The following is a 21,822-nucleotide window of genomic DNA, read 5'->3' as shown; positions in this document are numbered from 1 at the left end:
TTGAGTCTTTTTTATTTCAACCAGCCCTATGCAAGATTATAGTTATTAACTTGCTGGCTCTCCCAATTGGCTAAATCTTTTTGCTGCTCTTGTGACAAACTTAGTGAACCGAGGATGGCTTGTTGACAGGAGCGAACACCAAGTTTTCTTTACATGATAAATGTTATTTGTTTTTTTGATATTCATCTGCTCATACCACTTAAAATACATACAATGAATCACAAAAACATATAGATAGTCAGAATGAAATAATCCCAGTGTACATACCAAACTTGAGACAATGAAAAAATTTAGTGTCTAATGTTCAAATTTTAAAGTTCAAGATATCCTTATTTCTTCATTTTATATCGGACTAGCAGCCCGTCCCGACGTTGTCCGGGTATGAATTGCTGCCGGCCAGTAGTATATTGTTTTGTAGGATTTCGTTTTGATAGCATTTCTTATCTGTGACAGGCCTGTGAAACGCTCCGATTCACAGTGCACTGCTGATGCACTTAAGAGTGTGCGTTCAGTAGTGTGTGAACTCGAGTTTCCCTACTTTATTTTTCCTTGCAATATTATATAGCGCGAACACGACAACATGGCATGAGCACAATTTACATTACAGAAGAACACATTCATTTGTGGTAGGCACGGGGAGACAAAGCGATTTGCCTGGAATCACAGGATGTTGAGCTGATGCCGAGATTCGAACGTAGCTCCCCAGCTCTAAAGTTCGCAATTCTAGAACTTGTGGCGGGAGGTGTGTCTAAAAGTGTATGTCGGTGCTGGCCATCAATGCGAGAGACCTGTGCATTTTTCAAATCGGTTGTGAAAAAATATGAGTATGTTGCTGGAGATGTGGGCCGCCCTGCCACCAATGTACTTACCGGGGGAGGGTAAACACCCGTTATTCCTCAACTTTCTTTCCGCATACCATCACTCCGCAAACTTTCATTACGAAAGTACCATGACTCCTCAATGCCATTATAACGCATGGCATTACATGCGTAATTTCGTTGTAAATGTATGCGTGGTAAAAGCATATTTTTTTAAAATGTTTGGATAAGGTAAGTATGGGTATAGGGGTATATGTTTTGGGGTACTGAGGTATATGTTTTGGGGTGTTTGGGTATTTTAAGGGTTCAGATATAGTTTTGGGTTATGGGGTACAGGGGTAGTTTTAGGGTTTAGGGATAGGTATGGGTTTTGGGGTACAGGGGTATTTTTAGGGTTCAGGGCTAGGTTTGGGTTTTGGGGTATAGGGGTATTTTTAGGGTTCAGGGGTAGATTTGGGTTTTGGGGTACAGTGGTATTTTAAGGGTTTAGGGCTAGGTTTGGGTTTTGGGGTACAGGGTTATTTTTAGGGTTCAGGGCTAGGTTTGGGTTTTGGGGTACAGGGGTATTTTTAGGGTTCAGGGGTAGTTTTAGGTTTTGGGGTACAGGGGTATTTTAAGGGTTCAGGGCTAGGTTTGGGTTTTGGGGTACAGGGGTATTTTATGGTTCAGGGGTATGTTTGGGTTTTGGGGTACAGGGGTATTTTTAGGGTTCAGGGCTAAGTTTGGGTTTTGGGGTACAGGGGAATTTTTAGGGTTCAGGGGTAGGTTTGGGTTTTGAGGTACTGGGGTATTTATATGGTTCAGGGCTAGGTTTGGGTTTTGGGGTACAGAGGTTTTTTTAGGGTTTAGGGATAGGTTTGGGTTTTGGGGTCCAGGGTATATTTATAGGGTTAAGATGGGTTAGTGTTTAAGGGTGTTGGGGTATTTTAAGGAGTAAGGGTGGTTTATGACTATGGGGTGCAGGGGCATTTAAAGGGAGCAGGGTGTACACCCGGAGCTGGAATGTACAGAACCTGGGAAGAAAAAACAATGAAATATTGGGCACAGCTCTCGCTTTCCGTAATCCCGCGCCCGCACACGCCCACGCCCCCAGCACACGCCCACAGCACAAGATATGAGACATGGCATGAAGGGCGGTGCGTACCACACGCCCCCAGCGTTTGTCACGCCCCAGCACACGCCCACAGCACAACGCAGACACGCCCACAAGGGACTACTTTGCTGGCACGGTTCTTTTACCATTTATATGTATATGGTGGGCGTCTGCATAGCCTATGCCCTTCTGCTGCAACTGCCCTTTCCAACACTGTATTGGGTGTTGTGATTGGTGCTATGGTTCCTGAGATTACCCGCCTCAAAGGTTTGGGCTCTTTCTTTATTATATCAGTATAGATATAGGATAGCTGACATAGAACATAAAACAATGCCATTGACGTGTCGACCCTATGATCATGTGTTAGTAACTAAGAATCATACCGGGTCTTCCTCAGGACTAAAATGGTAACAACCCAGAGGACAGTCTGTAAGGAAATGATGCCTTACATTAGTGTTGTTTTATTATGTACATTGGTTTTAAAAGGAATGAGGGCACCCATAGGTGGTCACTCACCTTCAATAACTTGTAATTGTCTGTACAACTGTTATACTTAAGTGAGTACGGTAAATGAGTCTCATGTAACCTCTGGCAGCAAATGGTAGCTACTAGACTACTCAAAAAGAAAAGAGGGGTGAAGCAACAGGAGGGGCAGGGAATCAGAGGTGTAGCTATAAGTGGAGTGAAGAATAACAAGCAACAACAAAAAACCTTGGCAGGTTGAGGAAGAAATGGCCAGGCTTGATGATGTTAGCATAATGACACATAAAGGATGAGGGAACAGGAATGTGTAGGGGAAGCAGAACGAGGTAGAGAGACAGACAGCTTATGCACTCTCATAGGGTGCTGAAAGATAAAGTAGGTCCCAAATGTGAACAGTGGGTGGATAGTAGGCTTCCATTCCATATGAAAGGATGGAAAAGATGCAATGCATCAGGGGAGAGCACACTATGGAAGAGGTAAGAAAGCCATGATGGCAGGCAAAGAAAATAGAATCACATTGGTGAGAAAGGCAACCAAAGGTAGGCAATATGCTGGCCCAAAGCCCACTGTATGTTTTGATATTGTCCACATTAGGTCTTTTTGACATCTAAAATCTCGCTGTAGTTGCTACCTGAAAACGCTGAGGAAAAGGAAGTTATTCTACAAAATCTATTTGTCTGAAAATATTCATTCGAACAGTAAGTTATTTTATTTTTTATCTCTGTCATAACCTTGTTTTGGTACATTTTTCACCTGCTTTTTAACCTTCACTCAATATATAAAGTTTGCAATCTCTTAAGAAAACAAGTAGGTTTGCCAAAGCAAAGTCCCTCCCCTTTCTTCAGAAACAAGTGTTTTTAAGTTCGTCTTTGGCTCTTAAGCTTAAAGTTTCATGGGACAGCTAAAGCAATGAGCGCTAGTAAAACTTTGCCATTCTCAGAAGTGCAAACAAGTGCTGATAAAAATGTGGTCAGGCGGAAGTTACTCGAGGAAATGCTTTAGAGAAGTAGTTTTAACACGAAGAAGGTGTAGCAGTAGCACTCAGTGCTTCGACTGAAACCTGGCAGCTGACCAGCAAGACGTAAGTCAGGCAAAATTATATATATGCAAGAACTCTCTGTGCATGATTCATTGTCAATAATGCCCGCTTCTATAATGTATTTAAAGCAGTTTGTTTGTCACTGTATATGTCCAATGGCCTATATATCTCCCATGGGAGGCTTACGATATAAATATTATTAACTGCATGCAAGCACCACAAACTTGTCAAAATTTGTCTTTCACAAAACAAGGTTTTTCTGCAAAAACATTTTACCATGACATTTCTCGTTTAAAAATTTTGGGTATGTCTTCCACCTTATTTATAGTCCCTTTCCTTTTGCTATCATAACTTTCACTCCTGGAGTCGGTGTAAAAGATGAAGAATGAGTATCAAATAGAAACTCGAAAAGTGATGGAAATGTAAGCAATGGGGGAATGTAAGAGAAAAAGGCTTAGGTGGAGAAAAAGGTGAGACGGGGCAGTATCGGATTGTATTAGAGAATAGAGGTAACGTGGTTGCACAAAAAGAGGTGGAAGCAAGCTTTGGCAAAGCCAATAGAACTTGTTAATTTTAAAGACTCTGCGGTATTAACACCTAAAATCGACGTCAGACTAGTTGGTGATAATTGTATTCTTCTGGTTGCAGATTCTGCCTTGAAAAGAAGGAGGGAATGAATGTGGGACTCGGTGCTGAACCCAGAGCAGGGGCTTTTATCTGCGGTTAAGTGAATGCGATCAGAAAGCACATTGTTTACAGGTAAGTAATTGCCGGTTGTCAGAAACAACATCACCAGCTATTTAGAAGATAACTCCATCACTAGACAGAAGGAACGAGGCCCCAGATTTGCAAAGATTTTGCGTCTGGTTTGCATCACTTTTTTACTCGACAGAAAATACATGTTGGTATTTAGGCTGCCACCTTGCCGAAACTAAAGCTCGAAGCCGTACACAGAGCTCCCTTCGAGGCGGGGATTGCCAACATCCTCTTGAGGGTTGCCCTCAGGGGACTTTTCGAAAAATAAAAAATAAAGAGTTTGTGCCGCAGTCTATGCTCTTTAATTATTCCCACGGGGTGGAAGTATGATCAAGGGTCTCAAGATCACTGGGAACTGGTGGAATCTGTGTGTTGTGGGGGAGACACAACCTGCCTGATCTGACCAAGGTGATGGGGTCCGTTTATACCCCCTGAACGCCGGCCCATCTCACAGCCTGCGCCCTCTGACGGAGTATCTAACTCTGATGGTCGCATAGCACTAACTGTCCAAGGACCTGGTTGTCAAAACTCATCATCAAGTTATGTTGCAACTTATCTGGATGATTAAATAGACCAGCTGAGTGAATTATCTCATCCAGGACCAGCAGGGCAACCTGGACTCCCTCCCCCCAAAGTTCTGTCCCCGGGCCATCTGGCCAGTCTCTCCGTCCAAGCCTTTATGAATGGATTCAGAAGTGCAACATTCCCTGCTGCAGAATCCACCCGAGGAGGCATGAATTTCGGGAGGTGATGGCCCTGCGCAAAAAAACATAAAAAAGATTCAGCTTGGTTTTTGCTTGTACTTTTGGGATCTGTTGGAATTTGAAGTATCACAAAAGAATTACAATGTTACACATTTTGTGTAAAACATATGATACAGCCGGCGAAAAAAAATGTGTGGTGATTGTTGTACTGCCGATTATACCTGCAACCGTGGTTACCCAGACCTCAAAATGAGGAATTCTATTTCAGCAGCTTAACAAGGATACTTCACCTTGGAAAAATGAAGTAAGGACGGTATTCATTAACGATGGCCTCCTGACAGGTGAACAAAGGACATGAGCCCAGCTCAGGCCCCTGTGGGTTGTGGTGCCCTGACCAGGCAGAGGATGCGGCAGGCACCGGGGAACAATGGTGCTGGCAGCCGCGGTCTGTGAGGGTAACAGTGGTGGGGCGGTGAGGCCGCGTTGGTTAATTTCCCTCTGCATCGTCCCTCGAAATCCCTCCAACATGGCCGAACCACCCCACCACTGTTACCTGCATCGACCACGGCTGGGTGCTGGGAGAACAAAAGACATGAGCCCAGCACAGACCTCTGTGGGTTGTGCTGCCCTGACCAGGCAGAGTCTGTCTGCGGCAGACACCGGGGAACAATGGTGCTTGCAGAAATAAATATATGAAACAAGCTCAGGCCCCTGTGAGTTCTGGTGCCCTGACCAGGCAAGGGATGTGGCAGGCACCGGGAACAATGGCGCTGGGAGAACAAGGGATATGAGCGAAGCTCAGGCCTCTGTGGCGTGTGGTACCCTGACCAGACAGAGGATGCGGCAGACAATGAGGAACAATGGTGCTGGGAGATTAATGGTAACTGTGAGGACTATTTAGGGGCTCTTTGTACACAGACTGGACAGACCTGGTGATTCTCATTTTCCACCCCAAGAGTCCACCAGTCTGTGGCAAAGCTTTATTTCACAGTAGTCACATTTTCTGACTGTTATTTATTTATTTATGGACACGGGTTGCAACCCCATGTAACTGTATGTTGTGCAGGGTCATTCAATATTATCCTCTTTTTTTCTGATGTGCTAAATCACTCTATGCTGTATTTTGTTATTTTCTTATATTCCACTGCGATGGCCCTTACAAGACCATGATACACTAAGCTGTCCTTTGTTAAAAGTTGCAGTGCTATGTTATGCATCCTATTCAAAGCCATGTATCGCCATGCCATCTTATGCACCTCTGCTATTGCCTGCAATGGTATGTTATTCCATCCTAATGCAAGCTTTATTGTTATGCTAAAATAGGTCGTGCAGGGATTTGTTATATTGTGTGACTCCAAATGGTCTTGATATGCTTTGGTATAATATTTTATGCACTGTTACCCTGTGTTATGGAATGTTATGTTATGCTACGTTAAATTACTCACATTACACATCTATGATACCGCTATGCTACACCATGTTGTTATCATGCTGTGCTTGTTTTAATATGATAAGCTACAAGGGAGTAACTAGAAAAATAAAATACCCCCCACCTAGAGCCAAATGACACGAAATATCCTACCAAAGTGGGAGCTCTCTACAGTTTGAATAAGGGGCCTGTGGGAATTGTTACCCGAAGGAAAATACATCAAAATTACCATTTTCTAGCATGTGTATAATAGAACTTGGCCAAAGAGTGCACATTTATCAGTGTTGTCTTCTTTCTTTCATTCTTTCCCATTCGCTTCATCTTTCGTTCCTAATTTCAATTTCAATTTCTTTTCTCTCTTTCCATTCGCATCTCATTCCTTATTCCCGGGCGGGCGGGCGCTCCTTTCGCTACCTCGCAGCCAAACTGTGGAACTCATTGCCGGTCCAGATACGGGGACTAAAGGATTTGCTAATTTTTAGGAAGGCTGTCAAAACCCACCTCTTTCCTTTAAAGTAGGCTTCTAGTTGCTGTTATGTTGAGCTTTCCCGCCGCAGCAGTCAGTTCTTCTTTTGCTGTTGAAAGCGCTGGGACGACCCTTTGCTGGGGCAGCTGAGCGCTATATTAAACCCTATAACATAACATAACATTTCATCTATATGTCCATCTGCCCATTCTTCTTTCATTTCATGTGTCCTTTCTAGCTTTCTGTTCTTTTTTGATATATTCCCGTTTATATTTTTGCTGCTTTCCTTCTTCTATTCTTAGGAATCCTCTATGATTTTCTTGTTCTTTCATTCATTCTTGTCATCCTGCTGTACTTCTTTCACAAATTTTTTCCATCATTCACTTTTTTTGTATTCTATCCATATATATATGTGCTGCTTCCCTTTTTTCTTTTTCTCATTTTATTTTCATTTCAATTTTCCTTCTTCTTCTTCTTAATCTTCTTCCCAAGCTTCATTTTTTTCATTCCTCTGTTCCATTTTCCATCCCCTCCTTCTTTGTGTTTTCCTTTTGTACCTATGTTCCGTATTGCTTCATTTTTATTTTCCTTCTTTCTTCACTTATTTGCATCTTTATTTTCTTCTATCTCATTTAATGTGCCTCTAGCTTATGTTTTTCTTTGCAATTTAAAAAAAAATCTCTTCCTTTCTATCATCATTTTAAGCTTCTTTGCCAGCATCGAGAGTTCTATCCCCTTATTTTATTCTTCCACACACCAGTCTATCCACATATTTTATTCTTCCTGTATTTATATGTTTCTCCTTCTGCCTTGCAAGGGCTTTTGAGCCAGAAATGAAAGCTAATATGGCCAGGGACCACCTCTACCCCCTCCTCCCTTATCAAACCTTATTTAATGACATAAGAAGGATTCTCTGGAAGCGGGGTTCGTACAACCCCCGGCCATATTTATTAAACATAAAATTAAACAAAAAATTGTTAAGATAAACAAATATTTACATGATTACGCAGAAATCTGTTGCATTACAATGATTACAATTGATAAGTACAGATGTCAGATGGCTAACCTTAACATAATTCTAAAACAAATGTATTTCCCATCCGAATCTAACACATCATCCATAATCATACAGCATTTACTGTGTATCCTATTTGGGCCAACAGCAAGGTCACTAACTGGTGTCAGATCCATATCACTAACAACGCCCTCCAGCTGGAGTGCGCATGTGCAGAGGGCCCGCTTACCGTGAGGGTACTCCCCCCCCCGGTTACCCCCGTATGCTCCATTAACTCCACTAAAGGGGGCCCTTGCAGTTCTGCGCCATTTACTAGCGCCATTGTGAGCATGCGGGGTGGCCAACCAGCCTAGAGAAAGCGTGACTCCGCCCCCCCCCGCACCCATGTAGCCGACCGGCTGTAACTGCCCCTGGAGTTCTAGGAGGAACAACTTGTCCCTCCCCTTGGGCGACACCATTCAAGAATGGCGCCGCCCTCTAAGGACCTTACATTTACTGCTCACCAATCATTACCTTACCGCCACTGGCCAGCGTATTTGACCGACTATCTGGCCCCCCCAAATTGTTCAATGAAAGGTCATGCCCTGTCTCTGAAACCCCCTAATCAAGCCAATATATTTTCTAGCAGGATTTCATTCCCTACTCTAGCCAAGTGGACCCCGTCTTTTAAGAAGCACGGCTCCCCCCTGATACACCCGTGGGAGATCGTCTGTAAATGAAGAGACCTAAAAACCTCTGTAATTTATTGTTGATCCTCCTTACTTAGTGATTCAAAGAATCTCCCCCTCTCCATTTAAATATAGGTTCCATCTGGGATCAGACTACAGTGCACCCTTGGTGTGTCTTAGCTAGCCAACCCACCTTTGTGATTATGACTTCCAGTAGCCCCCTTCTACCCAGATTGACCAGATCTTTCCCACCCAAATGTTAGACAATGATACTGGGTGGAGCCCAACCCTTACCCAAAAGATCCATGATGAAACCCCTGAACTGACTAAGGCAGAGACCCCCTTTCCGATGCAAAGGCACCCTAAAACCGGCTTGTTCAACTCTTTGTTTGTAATTTCCTGAAAAGAAAACTGCATTCAAACGTCTTACACATGAATGACCAATAATCCAAACAACATGTGGTCCTGGTTCCTGTGGCTGTGCCAGTCCTTGTATTCCGTGTAGCTGCTGATGCGCCGCCACCAGTTCCCCCCCTGCGTGACAGGCTTGAGAAACTGTAAATGCAAGCAGAGATGGAACAAGCATCAGTACCTGTGCGAAATGCCCCACTTACAGCATGTGTAGTCATACATAGAGCTTATAACAATGGGAGGACCACCTCCCAATCCTCTTTACATTGCTGCTGTGAAAACCCCTAGCGGTTGCTTTAGTGGCAGCCCCTATTCTGAAGGAGTGAGTTCCAAAACACCTTGGATCTAGACCTGCCTTTTTTATTGCCATCTCTATGACTCTCTTAAACTGAAACCTGGTGAGCGGGGTGCCATCTGCATGCAATAACAATGCCCCCCCCCCCTTGTATTATCTCTCTGTTGTAGGAATGCTTCTAGCTGAGTTACAGGGCAGCAAGGATTTCCATGTGCCTGGTGCGGTACTATCCCACGTACACTCGCCACTGGCTTTCTGATCTGTATTAGATTTCTTAATAGATATTAGTAAGGTATCGCCTTGCACTTTTGCATGTTCAAACTGCAGTCCCCCTTACACATCTGGCCTATTCTGTGCCACCAACTCCCCTATCCCAAAAGCCCCATAAAAGGCTAGTGAAAAAGGGGCTCTGAATAGCAAAGCTTCCCCTGTAGTGCTGCATATGACGTCCAGAGCCGCCAGGATCGATGTTAGCAGCTCTACCACAATTGGACTTCTCGTGTCTGGGGCTGACCCCTGAAGGCGTCGCCACCCTTTCAAGGCCTTCCTAGCAATAAAACTGTTGGTAGGGTCACCCCTGCCCCCAGTTTGCGCGAAGACGGAGATTTCTGCCACATGTCGATTGGCTGCCGCCGCTGAGCGCCCCTCCCTATTCAAAGCTTCTAAGTAAAGGAAGAGTGCCCTTGTGTCATGCCATCTTTCAGCCCAATCTTTCCCCAGAAACGCACAGTATGCCCAAACTGCCCCTCAATACGCTTTCCTGGTCTTGGGAGCTAGGCTAGCTGCCACGAGGTTCTGTAGTTGGGGGCACCTAGCAGGGCCCCGGGGCACAAACACCTTACCATATCTACCGCCTGGTCAAAGGAAGCATATTTCTCCCTTCAGATTTCCTCACTGATGGTGTTGTTGAATTAATTGCCTCTAGGGGCTGACAGATTATGAATCAACCTGAACTCCCCTTCCTCCTTCTTGGGGACCACTCCCAAGGGGGAGCAGACAAAATTGTGTACAGGGATGTAATCAAAAGGTCCAGCTATTCTGCCCAAGCGTAATTCTTTTGTAATTTTTGTTGCTGACACCCCTGCATTAGTCCTAACAGAGAGCTGATTTTTGCAATCTGGTGTCCCTATGTAATCAAGTGCAGGGATCCTAAAAACATACAGAAAACGTTCTTGCATTGTCCTAGCCGTGGAATGATCTGGGTACTTATTTAACCAGGGAGTCATAGCCGTTACATCAATGGGTGAGCGTGCTACATGTTGTGCTACATGTTATGTCTCCACCTCACTCCTGTTTCTTCTTTCCTCTATATACTGATTTTGGAAACATTTGGACTCTGGGTGAGATGGGTTGGTGCAGAAGGAGCATGCATGCCTGAACTTACACGTGCCTGGGGTTCTGGTGCAAGCCCCCCTATTAAAATTCCCAACATGTCCCCTTTTGTCCTCCCCGCTACCTGGACTAGGGGCAGGGGGTCGTGGTTTGGGGTGGCCGAAAGGGCTGAGCTGATTGAAATGTCGGACCCCTGTTGAAGGTTTGTGCTGTGCTAGCAGGCTGTCCGGGCCCAAACTGATCCAACCATGAGATTGAATCGACACAGTTCCAGGACAGGGATAGGTCAGATGTCCTAGCCTTCCTGAAGTTTCTATCGTATTCCTTCAACCCTATGCCCCCATATTTGTCATGAGCCATAGTAATCCTACTCTGGTAACAGAGTAGGATTACTGCGTGCCGCAGGGCTCGTCCTTGAGCCCGACCCTCTTCAATTTGTACGTCGCGCCTGTTGCATCGATCGTGGAGAGTCATGGCCTCCAACTAGTCTCCTATGCCGACGACACGCAGCTGGTGATCTCCCTGTCGCAGGCGCCCTGTCTTGCTGCCGATGGCTTCCGTTCGTGTATGAAAGATCTTGCCGAATGGATGGCCAACAATTGCTTGAAGCTGAACGGCAGCAAGACAGAGGTGCTGGTGGTAGGGAGAGCCCAGTCTGCCTGGTCGCCGGCATGGTGGCCCTCCTGCCTTGGCCCCACCCCTACCCCGTGCCTAGAGGCGCGCAATTTGGGGGTGTGGTTTGACGTAGGACTCACTTTTGGCCCCCAGATTAATCGGGTGGTGGGAGTCTGCTTCGGGATTCTGAAGCGGCTGAGAAAGGTCCTGGACTTACTCCCGCTGGAAGCACGTCAAACCCTGGTTCATGCCCTGGTAACAGCTAGGGCGGACTACGGGAACCTGTTGTACCTGGGGGCGCCAGAAAAAAGCATGGCCCGGCTGCAAGTGCTCCAGAATGCGGCAGCACGTCTGATACTCAGACTGCCTAAAAGGGCGCCTTCTAAGGCGGCCCTTCAGCAGCTACACTGGCTTCCCGTAAGGAGAAGAGTGGAGTATAAAGCCCTCTGTACCTGTCATCGTATTTTGAATGGCAGGGCACCCGCCCCCCTGACGAATTTGATCAAAGCGTACATACCAACACGGGCGCTTAGATCAACAGGGGGTGGCCTATTGAGGACCCCAAGAATTAAGAAGGCCCGCATGGGAGGCAGGTCTTTCAGACATTTGGCGGCAACAATCTGGAACAAACTGCCAATGGACCTGCGTCTGGAACTAGATGAGGCCAGATTCCGGAAAAAATTAAAAACTTATCTTTATAGCAAATAATGGCTCGTGCTGCTTTGTGTTCCCTGTCATCTGCCTACTCCCACTTTTAGCGCGTGGACACGCCGGTGTGCGTAAGCGCAGCGCTCAATAAATGTCCCAATAATAATAATAATAACAAGCCATCCCTGCTTGTATGTTAGGGCAACGCTCAGCTGTTGCCCCCATGAATACTGAGAAACCTCTAATCCAGTTATTCAAGTTCTCCTCTACCCTGAATTTCAACATTTCACTACGCCATTCACTAGGAAGCATCCAATCTTTCTGTTTCCTTGATTCCTCCCTTTCCCTTTCATCCAGGGGCAAAGAGAGCATGTTAACATAGCTACCTGACCATATCATTTCCTTTACCTCTTGTGTTACATGCCTATCCAGGTTCTCCCTCCCGGTGCGTGATTTACCCACGCCCAACAATAGCAATGTCACTTTCTTACCAACTGAGGCCACTCCAGCTGGCTCCGTCAGCTTCTCCTTCCCCAGGCTGCTCACTGGCACTTCTTTGTTGATTCCTAGTGGGGGAACTCCACCAGTTGGTTGGAAAGAGATGGAGTACCCGCCCTTGGCCTAGTGCACCCCCAATGTTGCAACAAACTGTGCCACCATCTTTTTTGCTTCAGCCAAAGTGTCTTCTCCTACCTCTTTTGCCCCAACTGATGTTGGCAACATCCCCGCCCTCCCCAATCAAGGGAGAACTGCCGCTAATTGTGTCCCTAATTCCTGTGGGTCCTGATTGGCACCTGTAGGGGCACCTGATGGGACCCCACCCTGTGGGCCCACCCCTACGGTGACCAGTGTGACAGGTGTAGCGACCAGTGGGACAAGTGTAGGGATGACTGGGACAGGTGTAGGGTCCACTGGGATAGGTGAAACCCCCCCTGCGGGACCCCCCACAGGGACCACTAGGACTGGGACCCCCAGAGGGACACTCCCCCAAAGGAACCGCGCCCAATGGACCAGGCATTTCCCCGTCCCCACCTAGATGGGGGACTGGTACGGAAGCTTTTAGCAGACTCTTCCCTTTCTTGGGCCTAACCCACCTGGGGAGTGGATCTAATTCCCTCCTGGGCCTGGTGGGCACTATAGTGTGCTTAGGTCTCTCAACCACCCCACCCTGACCCTCAACTCTCTGAGATCTGCCAGGCTCAGCCCTATTTCATAAACCTTTTTCCATCTTCTATCCATAGTCACCATCTTGCACATCATCGTCTCTATCATGTGCTCCATGTTGGAGCGCTTCTCGCCACGTGCTGCCTTACTGGCCATAGCTCCTGATCCCACTTGTAGGGTCACTTATAAAATGCTAAACAGAGAGAGACCCCACAATATTTTCCAGGCCTGATATCTTGATCAGACCGTTACTTTAGTACTGTTGGAGGAACACAAACTGGCCGTGAGCACTCAAGCAACTGGAGTTGCGCCACACCAGGTAACCTGGGTGTTAGGCGAGTAATCTCAAGCCTGTGCGGACCACAGAAGCGGTGAAAATGCAGGCCTGTCTGTGTCCTCTTTAGTGATGCCCTCGTCTCGCTTCAGATGCACCACCGCAGTGAGTTCCTTTTGTCTTTGGACTCTGTAATTGGGAAAAGCAAAGAATTAGTGCACTTGCAAATACATCAAACTGTATTCCTGTAATTGTTGTGCGCTCCTATAAAGGTCACCTTGGGCACGCCAGCAAGGTCACACACCACTAAAAGAATGCACTTTTTTTTATTTTTATTTTTTGTGCATGAACGGAAAAATTACAAAAACATGCAAAATGTTGCAATTACATACAATATCTGTACAAATTTACAAATTTACTACACATTCATTCCAAACTTTTGGCCAAGACATCCATCCCACACTCAATCCAAAAACACACATACCACATAAACAAATGAAGCCTTTCGTCAACGCTATTTAGTTATGCTAATCAATAAATCCAAATTTTCTTATTTGTAAATGTTATTTAACAGGGACTATAGATTAGGTACCAATCTTTAACTCCTAACACAGTCCTTCTAGTTATTTTTCATTGACAGTAGGCCAGGTCAGGTCGACGCGTTTCGAACCCCCAAATGCGGGGTTCTCATCAGGAAAAAAGATTTCTAAAAAACAAAACAAACACACTAATTTACAACTGCTCAAAAATCAAATGGGTAATTCTGTCAGTTAAGCCATCTCACGGCTTCCACCTACGTACCTTCTCAAATGCAGAAATGAATTCCCTTATTATGAGTTGGATATTGTAGACACAAATCACGAAACAAAAAGACAAAGAAACACCCAGACATAGTGTTATTAGACCCTGGTTTGGCCTGCCTCAGTTAAAAAACCTGTCTGTTAAAACCGAGCACTCACCTCTCAGGACGTATGGAGAAGTGTGAGTACCTGGGAAATGAAAGTTGGGGTAATATTACTATCGGGATGGAATAACAATACGCTTCTACAGAATGTGGCGATCAGAACAATCCACTTAACATGGCTCTGTGTAGCGCGGCTCAGAAATGAGTAAATCAGTCAATTCTGCAGAGACCTTATCCTTGAGCACTGTGTGGACAAATGGGGGCAAACGTTAGCTGTTGTATGCAAAATCCAGCTCCGTGTATGAGAAACCAAGAGGCATCCTGCTCACCTTCGTCTTAGCCGGAGTGTTGGCGTCTATCGTAAACCTGGAATAGCGTCCAGTCCTGCTTCTATTTTGGCACTTCCTATGTTTTGGGACTGTCATGTGATTGTCGCTTTTTAGGACAACAAATGTATATGAGTTGCAACACCTACGAGCAGGTACAATCCCCACTGGCTTGCAAATTCGGAATACCCCAATGGTATTTGTCGATGACCCCGAATATAAGAAAGGGTTCAGTTGTATAGAGACTAAGTACAGTAGGGACCTTATGGTCCTAACTGTTGAGACAGCTCATAGGATTTCGTGTAGACATCTCACTGAAATTTCGGTTCTGGAAACGGAAATCCAAAATAATCAACTCATTTCAGATTCAAAAGGCCTCTTGGAAAAAAGTAGAGAAAGAAATCTTAGAATTTAAGGATTACACGGTAACCCAGAAAAAGAATACATTTGAGCTTGACAAAAAGAATTTCTCACTGGAAACAGTATATCCGTATTTACAACAGGATTTTTACACATGACCAGCTCAACCACGATTCTTTCAGGATAATCAAGGGCGCTCAAGGAACAAATTTCTGACTTTTTCCGACACCTCTTCATCATCAGGAGGAGAGACGGACTCGAGTGAGATACGGAGTAATTTGAGCAATAGAGGGAATCAGCATAATCAACAACAAAACCCTCAGCCTTTTTTAGCCAGAGGCCAACAAAGGACAAGACGCCGGTCACGTTTCAATTCCCAACCATGGGAAATGAGAACCAGGCGCCAGTTTTACAAGAGTTAAAACAGTCATCGCTGTTTAATCTGTCAAATCGGGTTCTATCTAATTCAGAAATAGCCGTCCTGGAGAAAGGGCTTTCTTTTGTTCCTGTAAGACCAACGGATTTTGTAAAAATGAAGTTAGAAACAATGGAATTCTGCCGGAAAATTCGTCTGAAGACATTCTTTAAAGACACACCAGAGTCAACTAGTACAGAGGTCACAGGCCTCCGAAAAAAGTCACTCTTCTGTCCACCAGGTTTTAAGACCCCTAAGGAGGTAATCACGTTTGAAAGAACAATCCTTTCAGGGATAACCGCTTTGGAGAACAAAAAACAGTATGTCAATTACAATCTTTCCAAAGAGGAGAAGGATGCGATTTTTACACTGAAAAATGACAAATCGCTAGTAATCAAACAGGCGGACAAGGGAGGGGCGGTAGTCCTCTGGGATATAAACAGATATAAAAAGGAAGTCAGACGTCAACTCGACGAACCAAGTTGCTACAAAAGGATCAATCAAAACCCCACAAAAGAATTGCAGATTGAGCTTTTTAACATCCTTCGGGAAGGGCATGAATCGCGAGTCCTAGGAGCTATAGAATTGATTTTTCTTCAGAATAAGAACCCAAGGATACCGATGTTCAATGTCCTCCCGAAAATGTATAAGAACGCAACTGACCATCCAGGTCGCCCGATAGTTTCGGGGTGTGAATCATTGACCGAACCGGTGTCGAAGTATATTGACTTTTTTCTCAAGCCATTTATTGAGGAAATTCCGGCACATCTAAAATATACTACAGCTTTCCTGAATCAGATAACATCGGTACAGTTTGATGAGACTAGGCAGTTAATGGTGACCATGGACGTAGTCTCACTTTACACACAGATACCCCAAGAACAGGCACTGGAAACCTTGACATTCTTTTTGGAACAAAGGGAACGACCAACTAGAGTACCTACCAGCTTTATAGTACGCTTGGCCAAATTTTCCTTACAAAAAACTACTTTCAGTTTGACACAGAATTCTTTTTTCAGACAAAGGGGGTGGGCATGGGCTGCCCCTTTGCACTGGAATTAGCAGTACTGTTCATGGGTCTATATGAAAATAAATTCATATATAACAACAACCCATATGCCGAATATATCACGAAGTACATGAGATATATAGATGACGTCTTTTTTATTTGGTCAGGGACACAAAAAAAACTAAATGAATTTGTGACATGGCTTAATTTAAGGACGGAAGATACCAAGTTTAGTTCTAATGCAACTAATAAATGCATTACCTTCCTGGATGTCAAAGTATATGTAGTGGATGGTGTTCTGGGGACCACATTGTTTCGCAAAAGTACAGACAGAAACAAAGCACTCCATTATACTAGTCATCACCCAAGAAGCCTGAAGCAAAATTTGCCATTCGGCCAATTTCTCAGGATACAGAGAAAGTGCTCCAGCAAAGAGGAATATTTCACCCATGCGAATGAATTGGTTGAGCGACTATTAGAAAGAGGTTATCCTAAAAAGCTCCTAAAAAATTCTTTAAAAAGAGCGTGGTGGGTCCCAAGGGAAACATTTTTGCAAAAGAAAGTCCGAACGGACCAAAAAATAATTGTCTGTGTCACAGCTTTTTGCCCAAATGCACATCAGCTACGAAAGATGGTAATGAAAAATTGGCATCTGATAAAAGATCTACATAGCGACTTCATGGAACCACCTCTTTTCACGTTTAAGAAAGAAAAAAGTGTGGCAAACCACATTGTCCGGGAAGCATTGCCTCTGGAGCCAAAACTGACATTAAGAGGCATGATGGGACTGCCTCCTGTGGCAGGACACCACAGGTGTGGAAATTGTACATGCTGTGACCAAACGAATGAAGGTTCTGTGTTCACATTTATTGGGATTCATTGGAAACATGAGACATTTACAAACTGTCAAACAAGGAATGTGATATATGGGATTACATGTCCATGCCCAAAACTATATATTGGGAAGACTACTCAGGAGGCACGACAGCGGATCACACAGCATAAATCTAGAATAAGGAGAGAAGTACTAAATGCACCACTAGTACAACATTGGTTATCAAATAAACACAAAGAAGAGGACCTACGCTGGACTATCATCTCCAAAATCGAGAAAGATCCATGGGGAGGTGACATGGAAGCGAAACTTGGTCAATGAGAGGCACTGTTAATAATGAAATATAACACTGCTGTCAATGGACTAAACGAGATTTCTGAAATCTTCAAAAGCAGTGCCTGAATTATAGGTTGTATGAGTCTATCAGTGATGGCCCTTATGTGACACTGAATACGGCATATAAAAACAGATACCCTCCCTCCAAAGCCTATGGGCAGGTCGTCAAAATCACCTTATGAATCTTACTTTACAGTGTTGTTCATACAGGAAGCAGCAGCTAATCAACCATATTGTCCGAACTTGAAAGTCGCTTTAAATGACTGATCAGATAGTGTTTTACAATGTCCACACTGGATAAATAAGCCGCAGTTTGACTCGGTTTGTTCTTGTAAATAAGGTCAGAATAGGTATGAACACCACCCACATTAATAGCCAATTTATAAAGTGTCTGCCGTTTTGATAGAACCACAGTAACCAGAATGCACTTTAACGGCATTTTGTGAAATAAGGGTTTTGAAACACTGATGCACTGCTCGGGTTGCACGGGAAAGTCACTTTTTAAGTCCACGAGTTGCTGCACGAATAGGTGCTCTATTTGCAACTCATATACATTTGTTGTCCTAAAAAGCGACGATCACATGACAGTCCCAAAACATAGGAAGTACCAAAATAGAAGGAGGACTGGACGCTATTCCGGGTTTACGATAGACGCCAACACTCCGGCTAAGACAAAGGTGAGCAGGATGCCTCTTGGTTTCTCATACACGGAGCTGGATTTTGCATACAACAGCTAACGTTTGCCCCCGTTTGTCCACACAGTGCTCATGGATAAGGTCTCTGCCGAATTAACTGATTTACTCGTTTCTGAGCCGCGCTACACAGAGCCCTGGTAAATGGATTGTTCTGATCACCACATTCTGTAGTAGCGTATTGTTATTCCATCCCGATAGTAATATTACCCCAACTTTCATTTCCCAGGTGCTCATGCTTCTCCATACGTCCTGAGAGGTGAGTGCCCGGTTTTAACAAACAGGTTTTTTAACTGAGGCAGGCCAAACCAGGGTCTAATAACACTATGTCTGGGTGTTTCTTTGTCTTTTTGTTTAGTGATTTGTGTCTACAATATCCAATCCATAATAATGGAATTCATTTCTGCATTTGAGAAGGTACGTAGGTGGAAGCCATGAGATGGCTGTACTGACAGAATTACCCATTTGATTTTTGAGCAATTGTAAATTAGTGTGTTTGTTTTGTTTTTTAGAAATCTTTTGTCCTGATGAGAACCCCGCATTTGGGGGTTCGAAACGCGTCGACATTTTCGTGTAATACGTTAGTTACCTAAAGGGGTTTTCATGGCTTTAACTGTAATGAAAACTGTTTTTGAACTTCCGAACTGAACTTGACAGAGACATAACCTGCGCATGCAATCTGCTAATGCTGAAGGGCCCTCTCCTTAGATGCTGCTTTTCGGGCGCCTTGTCTCCTGAAGACTTTTGACTTTTCAGGGGGGCTCTCACACTCTGTTTGGGGCTAACTACCATCACTTGCCTGAACTGCTTCCAGGTCCGCTGACCAGGGGCTGCTAACAGCGCGATTCTCCTCCACCGCCGCCGCTGATTTCTCGCGGCTGCCGAGCGTGGAGACAGGGGAGACTACAACTCTCAGCGCGCCCTGCTTTCGGGGGACGGCTGACGACGCCCACTTCCACGCCCGGAGGCGCCTAAAGGAGAGCTGCTCCTGCTGATGAGCGGGGGCTCTCACACGCTGTTTGGGGCTAACTACCATCACTTGCCTGAACTGCTTCCAGGTCCGCTGACCAGGGGCTGCTGACATCGCGATTCTCCTCCACCGCCGCCGCTGATTTCTCGCAGCCGCCGAGTGTGGAGACAGGGGAGACTACAACTCCCAGCGTGCCCTGCTTTCGGGGGACAGCTGATGACGCCCACTTCCGAGCCTGGAGGCGCCTAAAGGACAGCTGCTCCTGCTGGGGAGCGGGGGCTCTCACATGCTGTTTGGGGCTAACTACCATCACTTGCCTGAACTGCTTGCAGGTCCGCTGACCAGGGGCTGCTGACAGCACAATTCTCCTCCACCGCCGCCGCTGATTTCTCGCGGCCGCCGAGCGTGGAGACAGGGGAGACTACAACTCCCAGCGTGCCCTGCTTTCGGGGGACGGCTGACGACGCCCACTCCCGCACCCGGAGGCGCCTAAAGGAGAGCTGATCCTGCTGGGGAGCGGGGGCTCTCACACGCTGTTTGGGGCTAACTACCATCACTTGCCTGATCTGCTTCCAGGTCCGCTGACCAGGGGCTGCTGACAGCGCGATTCTCCTCCACCGCCGCCGCTGATTTCTCGCGGCTGCCGAGCGTGGAGACAGGGGAGACTACAACTCCCAGCGTGCCCTGCTTTTGGGGGACGGCTGACGACGCCCACTTCCACGCCCAGAGGCTCCTAAAGGAGAGCTGCTCCTGCTGAGGAGCGGGGGCTCTCACACGCTGTTTGGGGCTAACTACCATCACTTGCCTGAACTGCTTCCAGGTCCGCTGACCAGGGGCTGCTGACAGCGCGATTCTCCTCCACCGCTGATTTCTCGCAGCCGCTGAGCGTGCAGACAGGGGAGACTACAACTCCTAGCATGCCCTGCTCTCGGGGAACAGCTGATGACGCCCACTTCCGCGCCCGGAGGCGCCTAAAGGAGAGCTGCTCCTGCTGGGGAGCGGGGGCTCTCACACGCTGTTTGGGGCTAACTACCATCACTTGCCTGAATGCTTGCAGGTCCGCTGACCAGGGGCTGCTGACATTGCGATTCTCCTCCACCGCTGCCGCTGATTTCTCGCAGCTGCCGAGCGTGGAGACAGGGGAGACTACAACTCCCAGCGTGCCCTGCTTTCGGGGGACAGCTGATGACGCCCACTTCCGCGCCCGGAGGCGCCTAAAGGAGAGCTGCTCCTCCCGCGTCGCGGGACGCGCGCGGGCGACGCCGGGAGAAGCCCGGGACAAGGGCGGGACAGTCTGTGGCAGTCTGGGGCAGGACGAGGCTGGGCTGGGCCACAGACCCTAGCCGTTGCTACATTGATCTACTATTTGAGCCAAGTGAGTTCTCATTATCTTTTAAACCTTGTTTACATTTTACTCTTTTATTAAAAACAACTGATTAGCACAACCGACGAATCACCAGAGGTGACACAAACTTTGTATTCAGTGCTCTGTGCTTGTAGCCCTCTGTTACACTGAGTTTTTCTGGTAGAGCCATTATGGCCAAGCAAAAGGCCGCACTGGATAACTATTTGGTGAAAGTAGTCAACAAAATCAACGATGAGCGGAGAAAATCGCTAGGTAGGGGGAGTCCTCCTGCTCTATCCTTTACACCCACCTCATCAACGCCTGTATTATTAGTGGATGATAGATGTGATCTTGTTGATATTTCAATAGAAGTGCCAGCTATATCAGCACCTGTTCAGTACATACCTGACACATCTAATGACATTCCAACACAGTGCTCTCCAGCCCCTAGAGCACTGAGGACTTGCAGGAAAGTGAAACCCAAACAAGGGGGGAATCATAATAAGAGAAAAACTGAAAAAGCCCCCAAAAGTACCACCCCTATGTGCTTTTAATTGGTAAAAATGATACAGTTATTTTGAATGTAGAGCAATTTGATCTTTTATCCAGCATTATAGAAGATAAGCTTAACAAGATTATTAACCCCCTATTAGCCAAACTTGACCACATGGCAGCAGAGGTGTTAAGACTGGGTGGACTCCTGGATGCCCATAAAGGTATGGGCGAAAGTTATAGGGGTGATGATAAGATCACGGAAGGAACTATAGATACACAAAAGACACCCAATGGGAGGTTAAACTTAATTAAAGAAACTATGTCTGATCCCCTGCCAATAATACGTCAGAAAGAACAAGTATTAACCATACCTGCACGTAAAACGTGGGCTAGTACGGTAAAGAAAAGCCGTTTCATTAATCTCCCACCTGATTGTGCACCTTATGTAGTTGTCTTAACTAATGTACCCCCCTCCGATCCAAACCTGAGCCAACCTCAATCAGAAACGCATGAATCCCTTAAACAGTTTCTTGGCTGCACAAGCAATGTGAGTTTCCAATTGCCTACTCTGATCAATTACTCACGACCAGAAGGGCTAATTGGATTGGTAATTCTAGTAAGACTTGCAGGGGCGACTATGTTATTGTTAATTTTAAACATCCCCAACACGTCGCTAGTGTCTTGTTAAGAGCGGCCTCTCTGACATATGATGAGGCATATGTGTTCGCCCACTTGGCTACTTCTACAGCCATCTCATTAAAGCTCCACATGTTAACAGTATAGGTAGACCTCTTACCCCTAATTTCATACCCCTTCAGCCTCCACTTTTCGAGGTCCCGGTTCATAATAGGTATCAAGCCCTAAGTTCTTTGGACATGAACGATTGACATATACAAGATTGTGAGCCCCCCTTGTATGTGACTTC

General features: G+C 45.8%; 1 protein-coding gene across 1 annotated transcript in view; it reads left to right on the top strand.

Annotated features, from left to right (window-relative positions):
- The first annotated feature begins 4,081 nt into the window (after positions 1 to 4,081).
- The window catches only part of LOC144767676 (putative G-protein coupled receptor 33), a 36,297-nt gene continuing 18,556 nt past the window's right edge, over positions 4,082 to 21,822 (top strand). Inside the window, exon 1 of the mRNA XM_078651070.1 lies at positions 4,082 to 4,192. The gene's annotated coding sequence lies outside the window, so the exon portion shown is untranslated. The remainder of the gene's footprint in view (positions 4,193 to 21,822) is intronic.

Source organism: Lissotriton helveticus, chromosome 7 (genome assembly GCF_964261635.1).
Source record: "Lissotriton helveticus chromosome 7, aLisHel1.1, whole genome shotgun sequence".
NCBI classification, from domain to species: Eukaryota; Metazoa; Chordata; class Amphibia; order Caudata; family Salamandridae; genus Lissotriton; species Lissotriton helveticus.
This window is presented reverse-complemented; position numbering and strand designations above follow the sequence as displayed.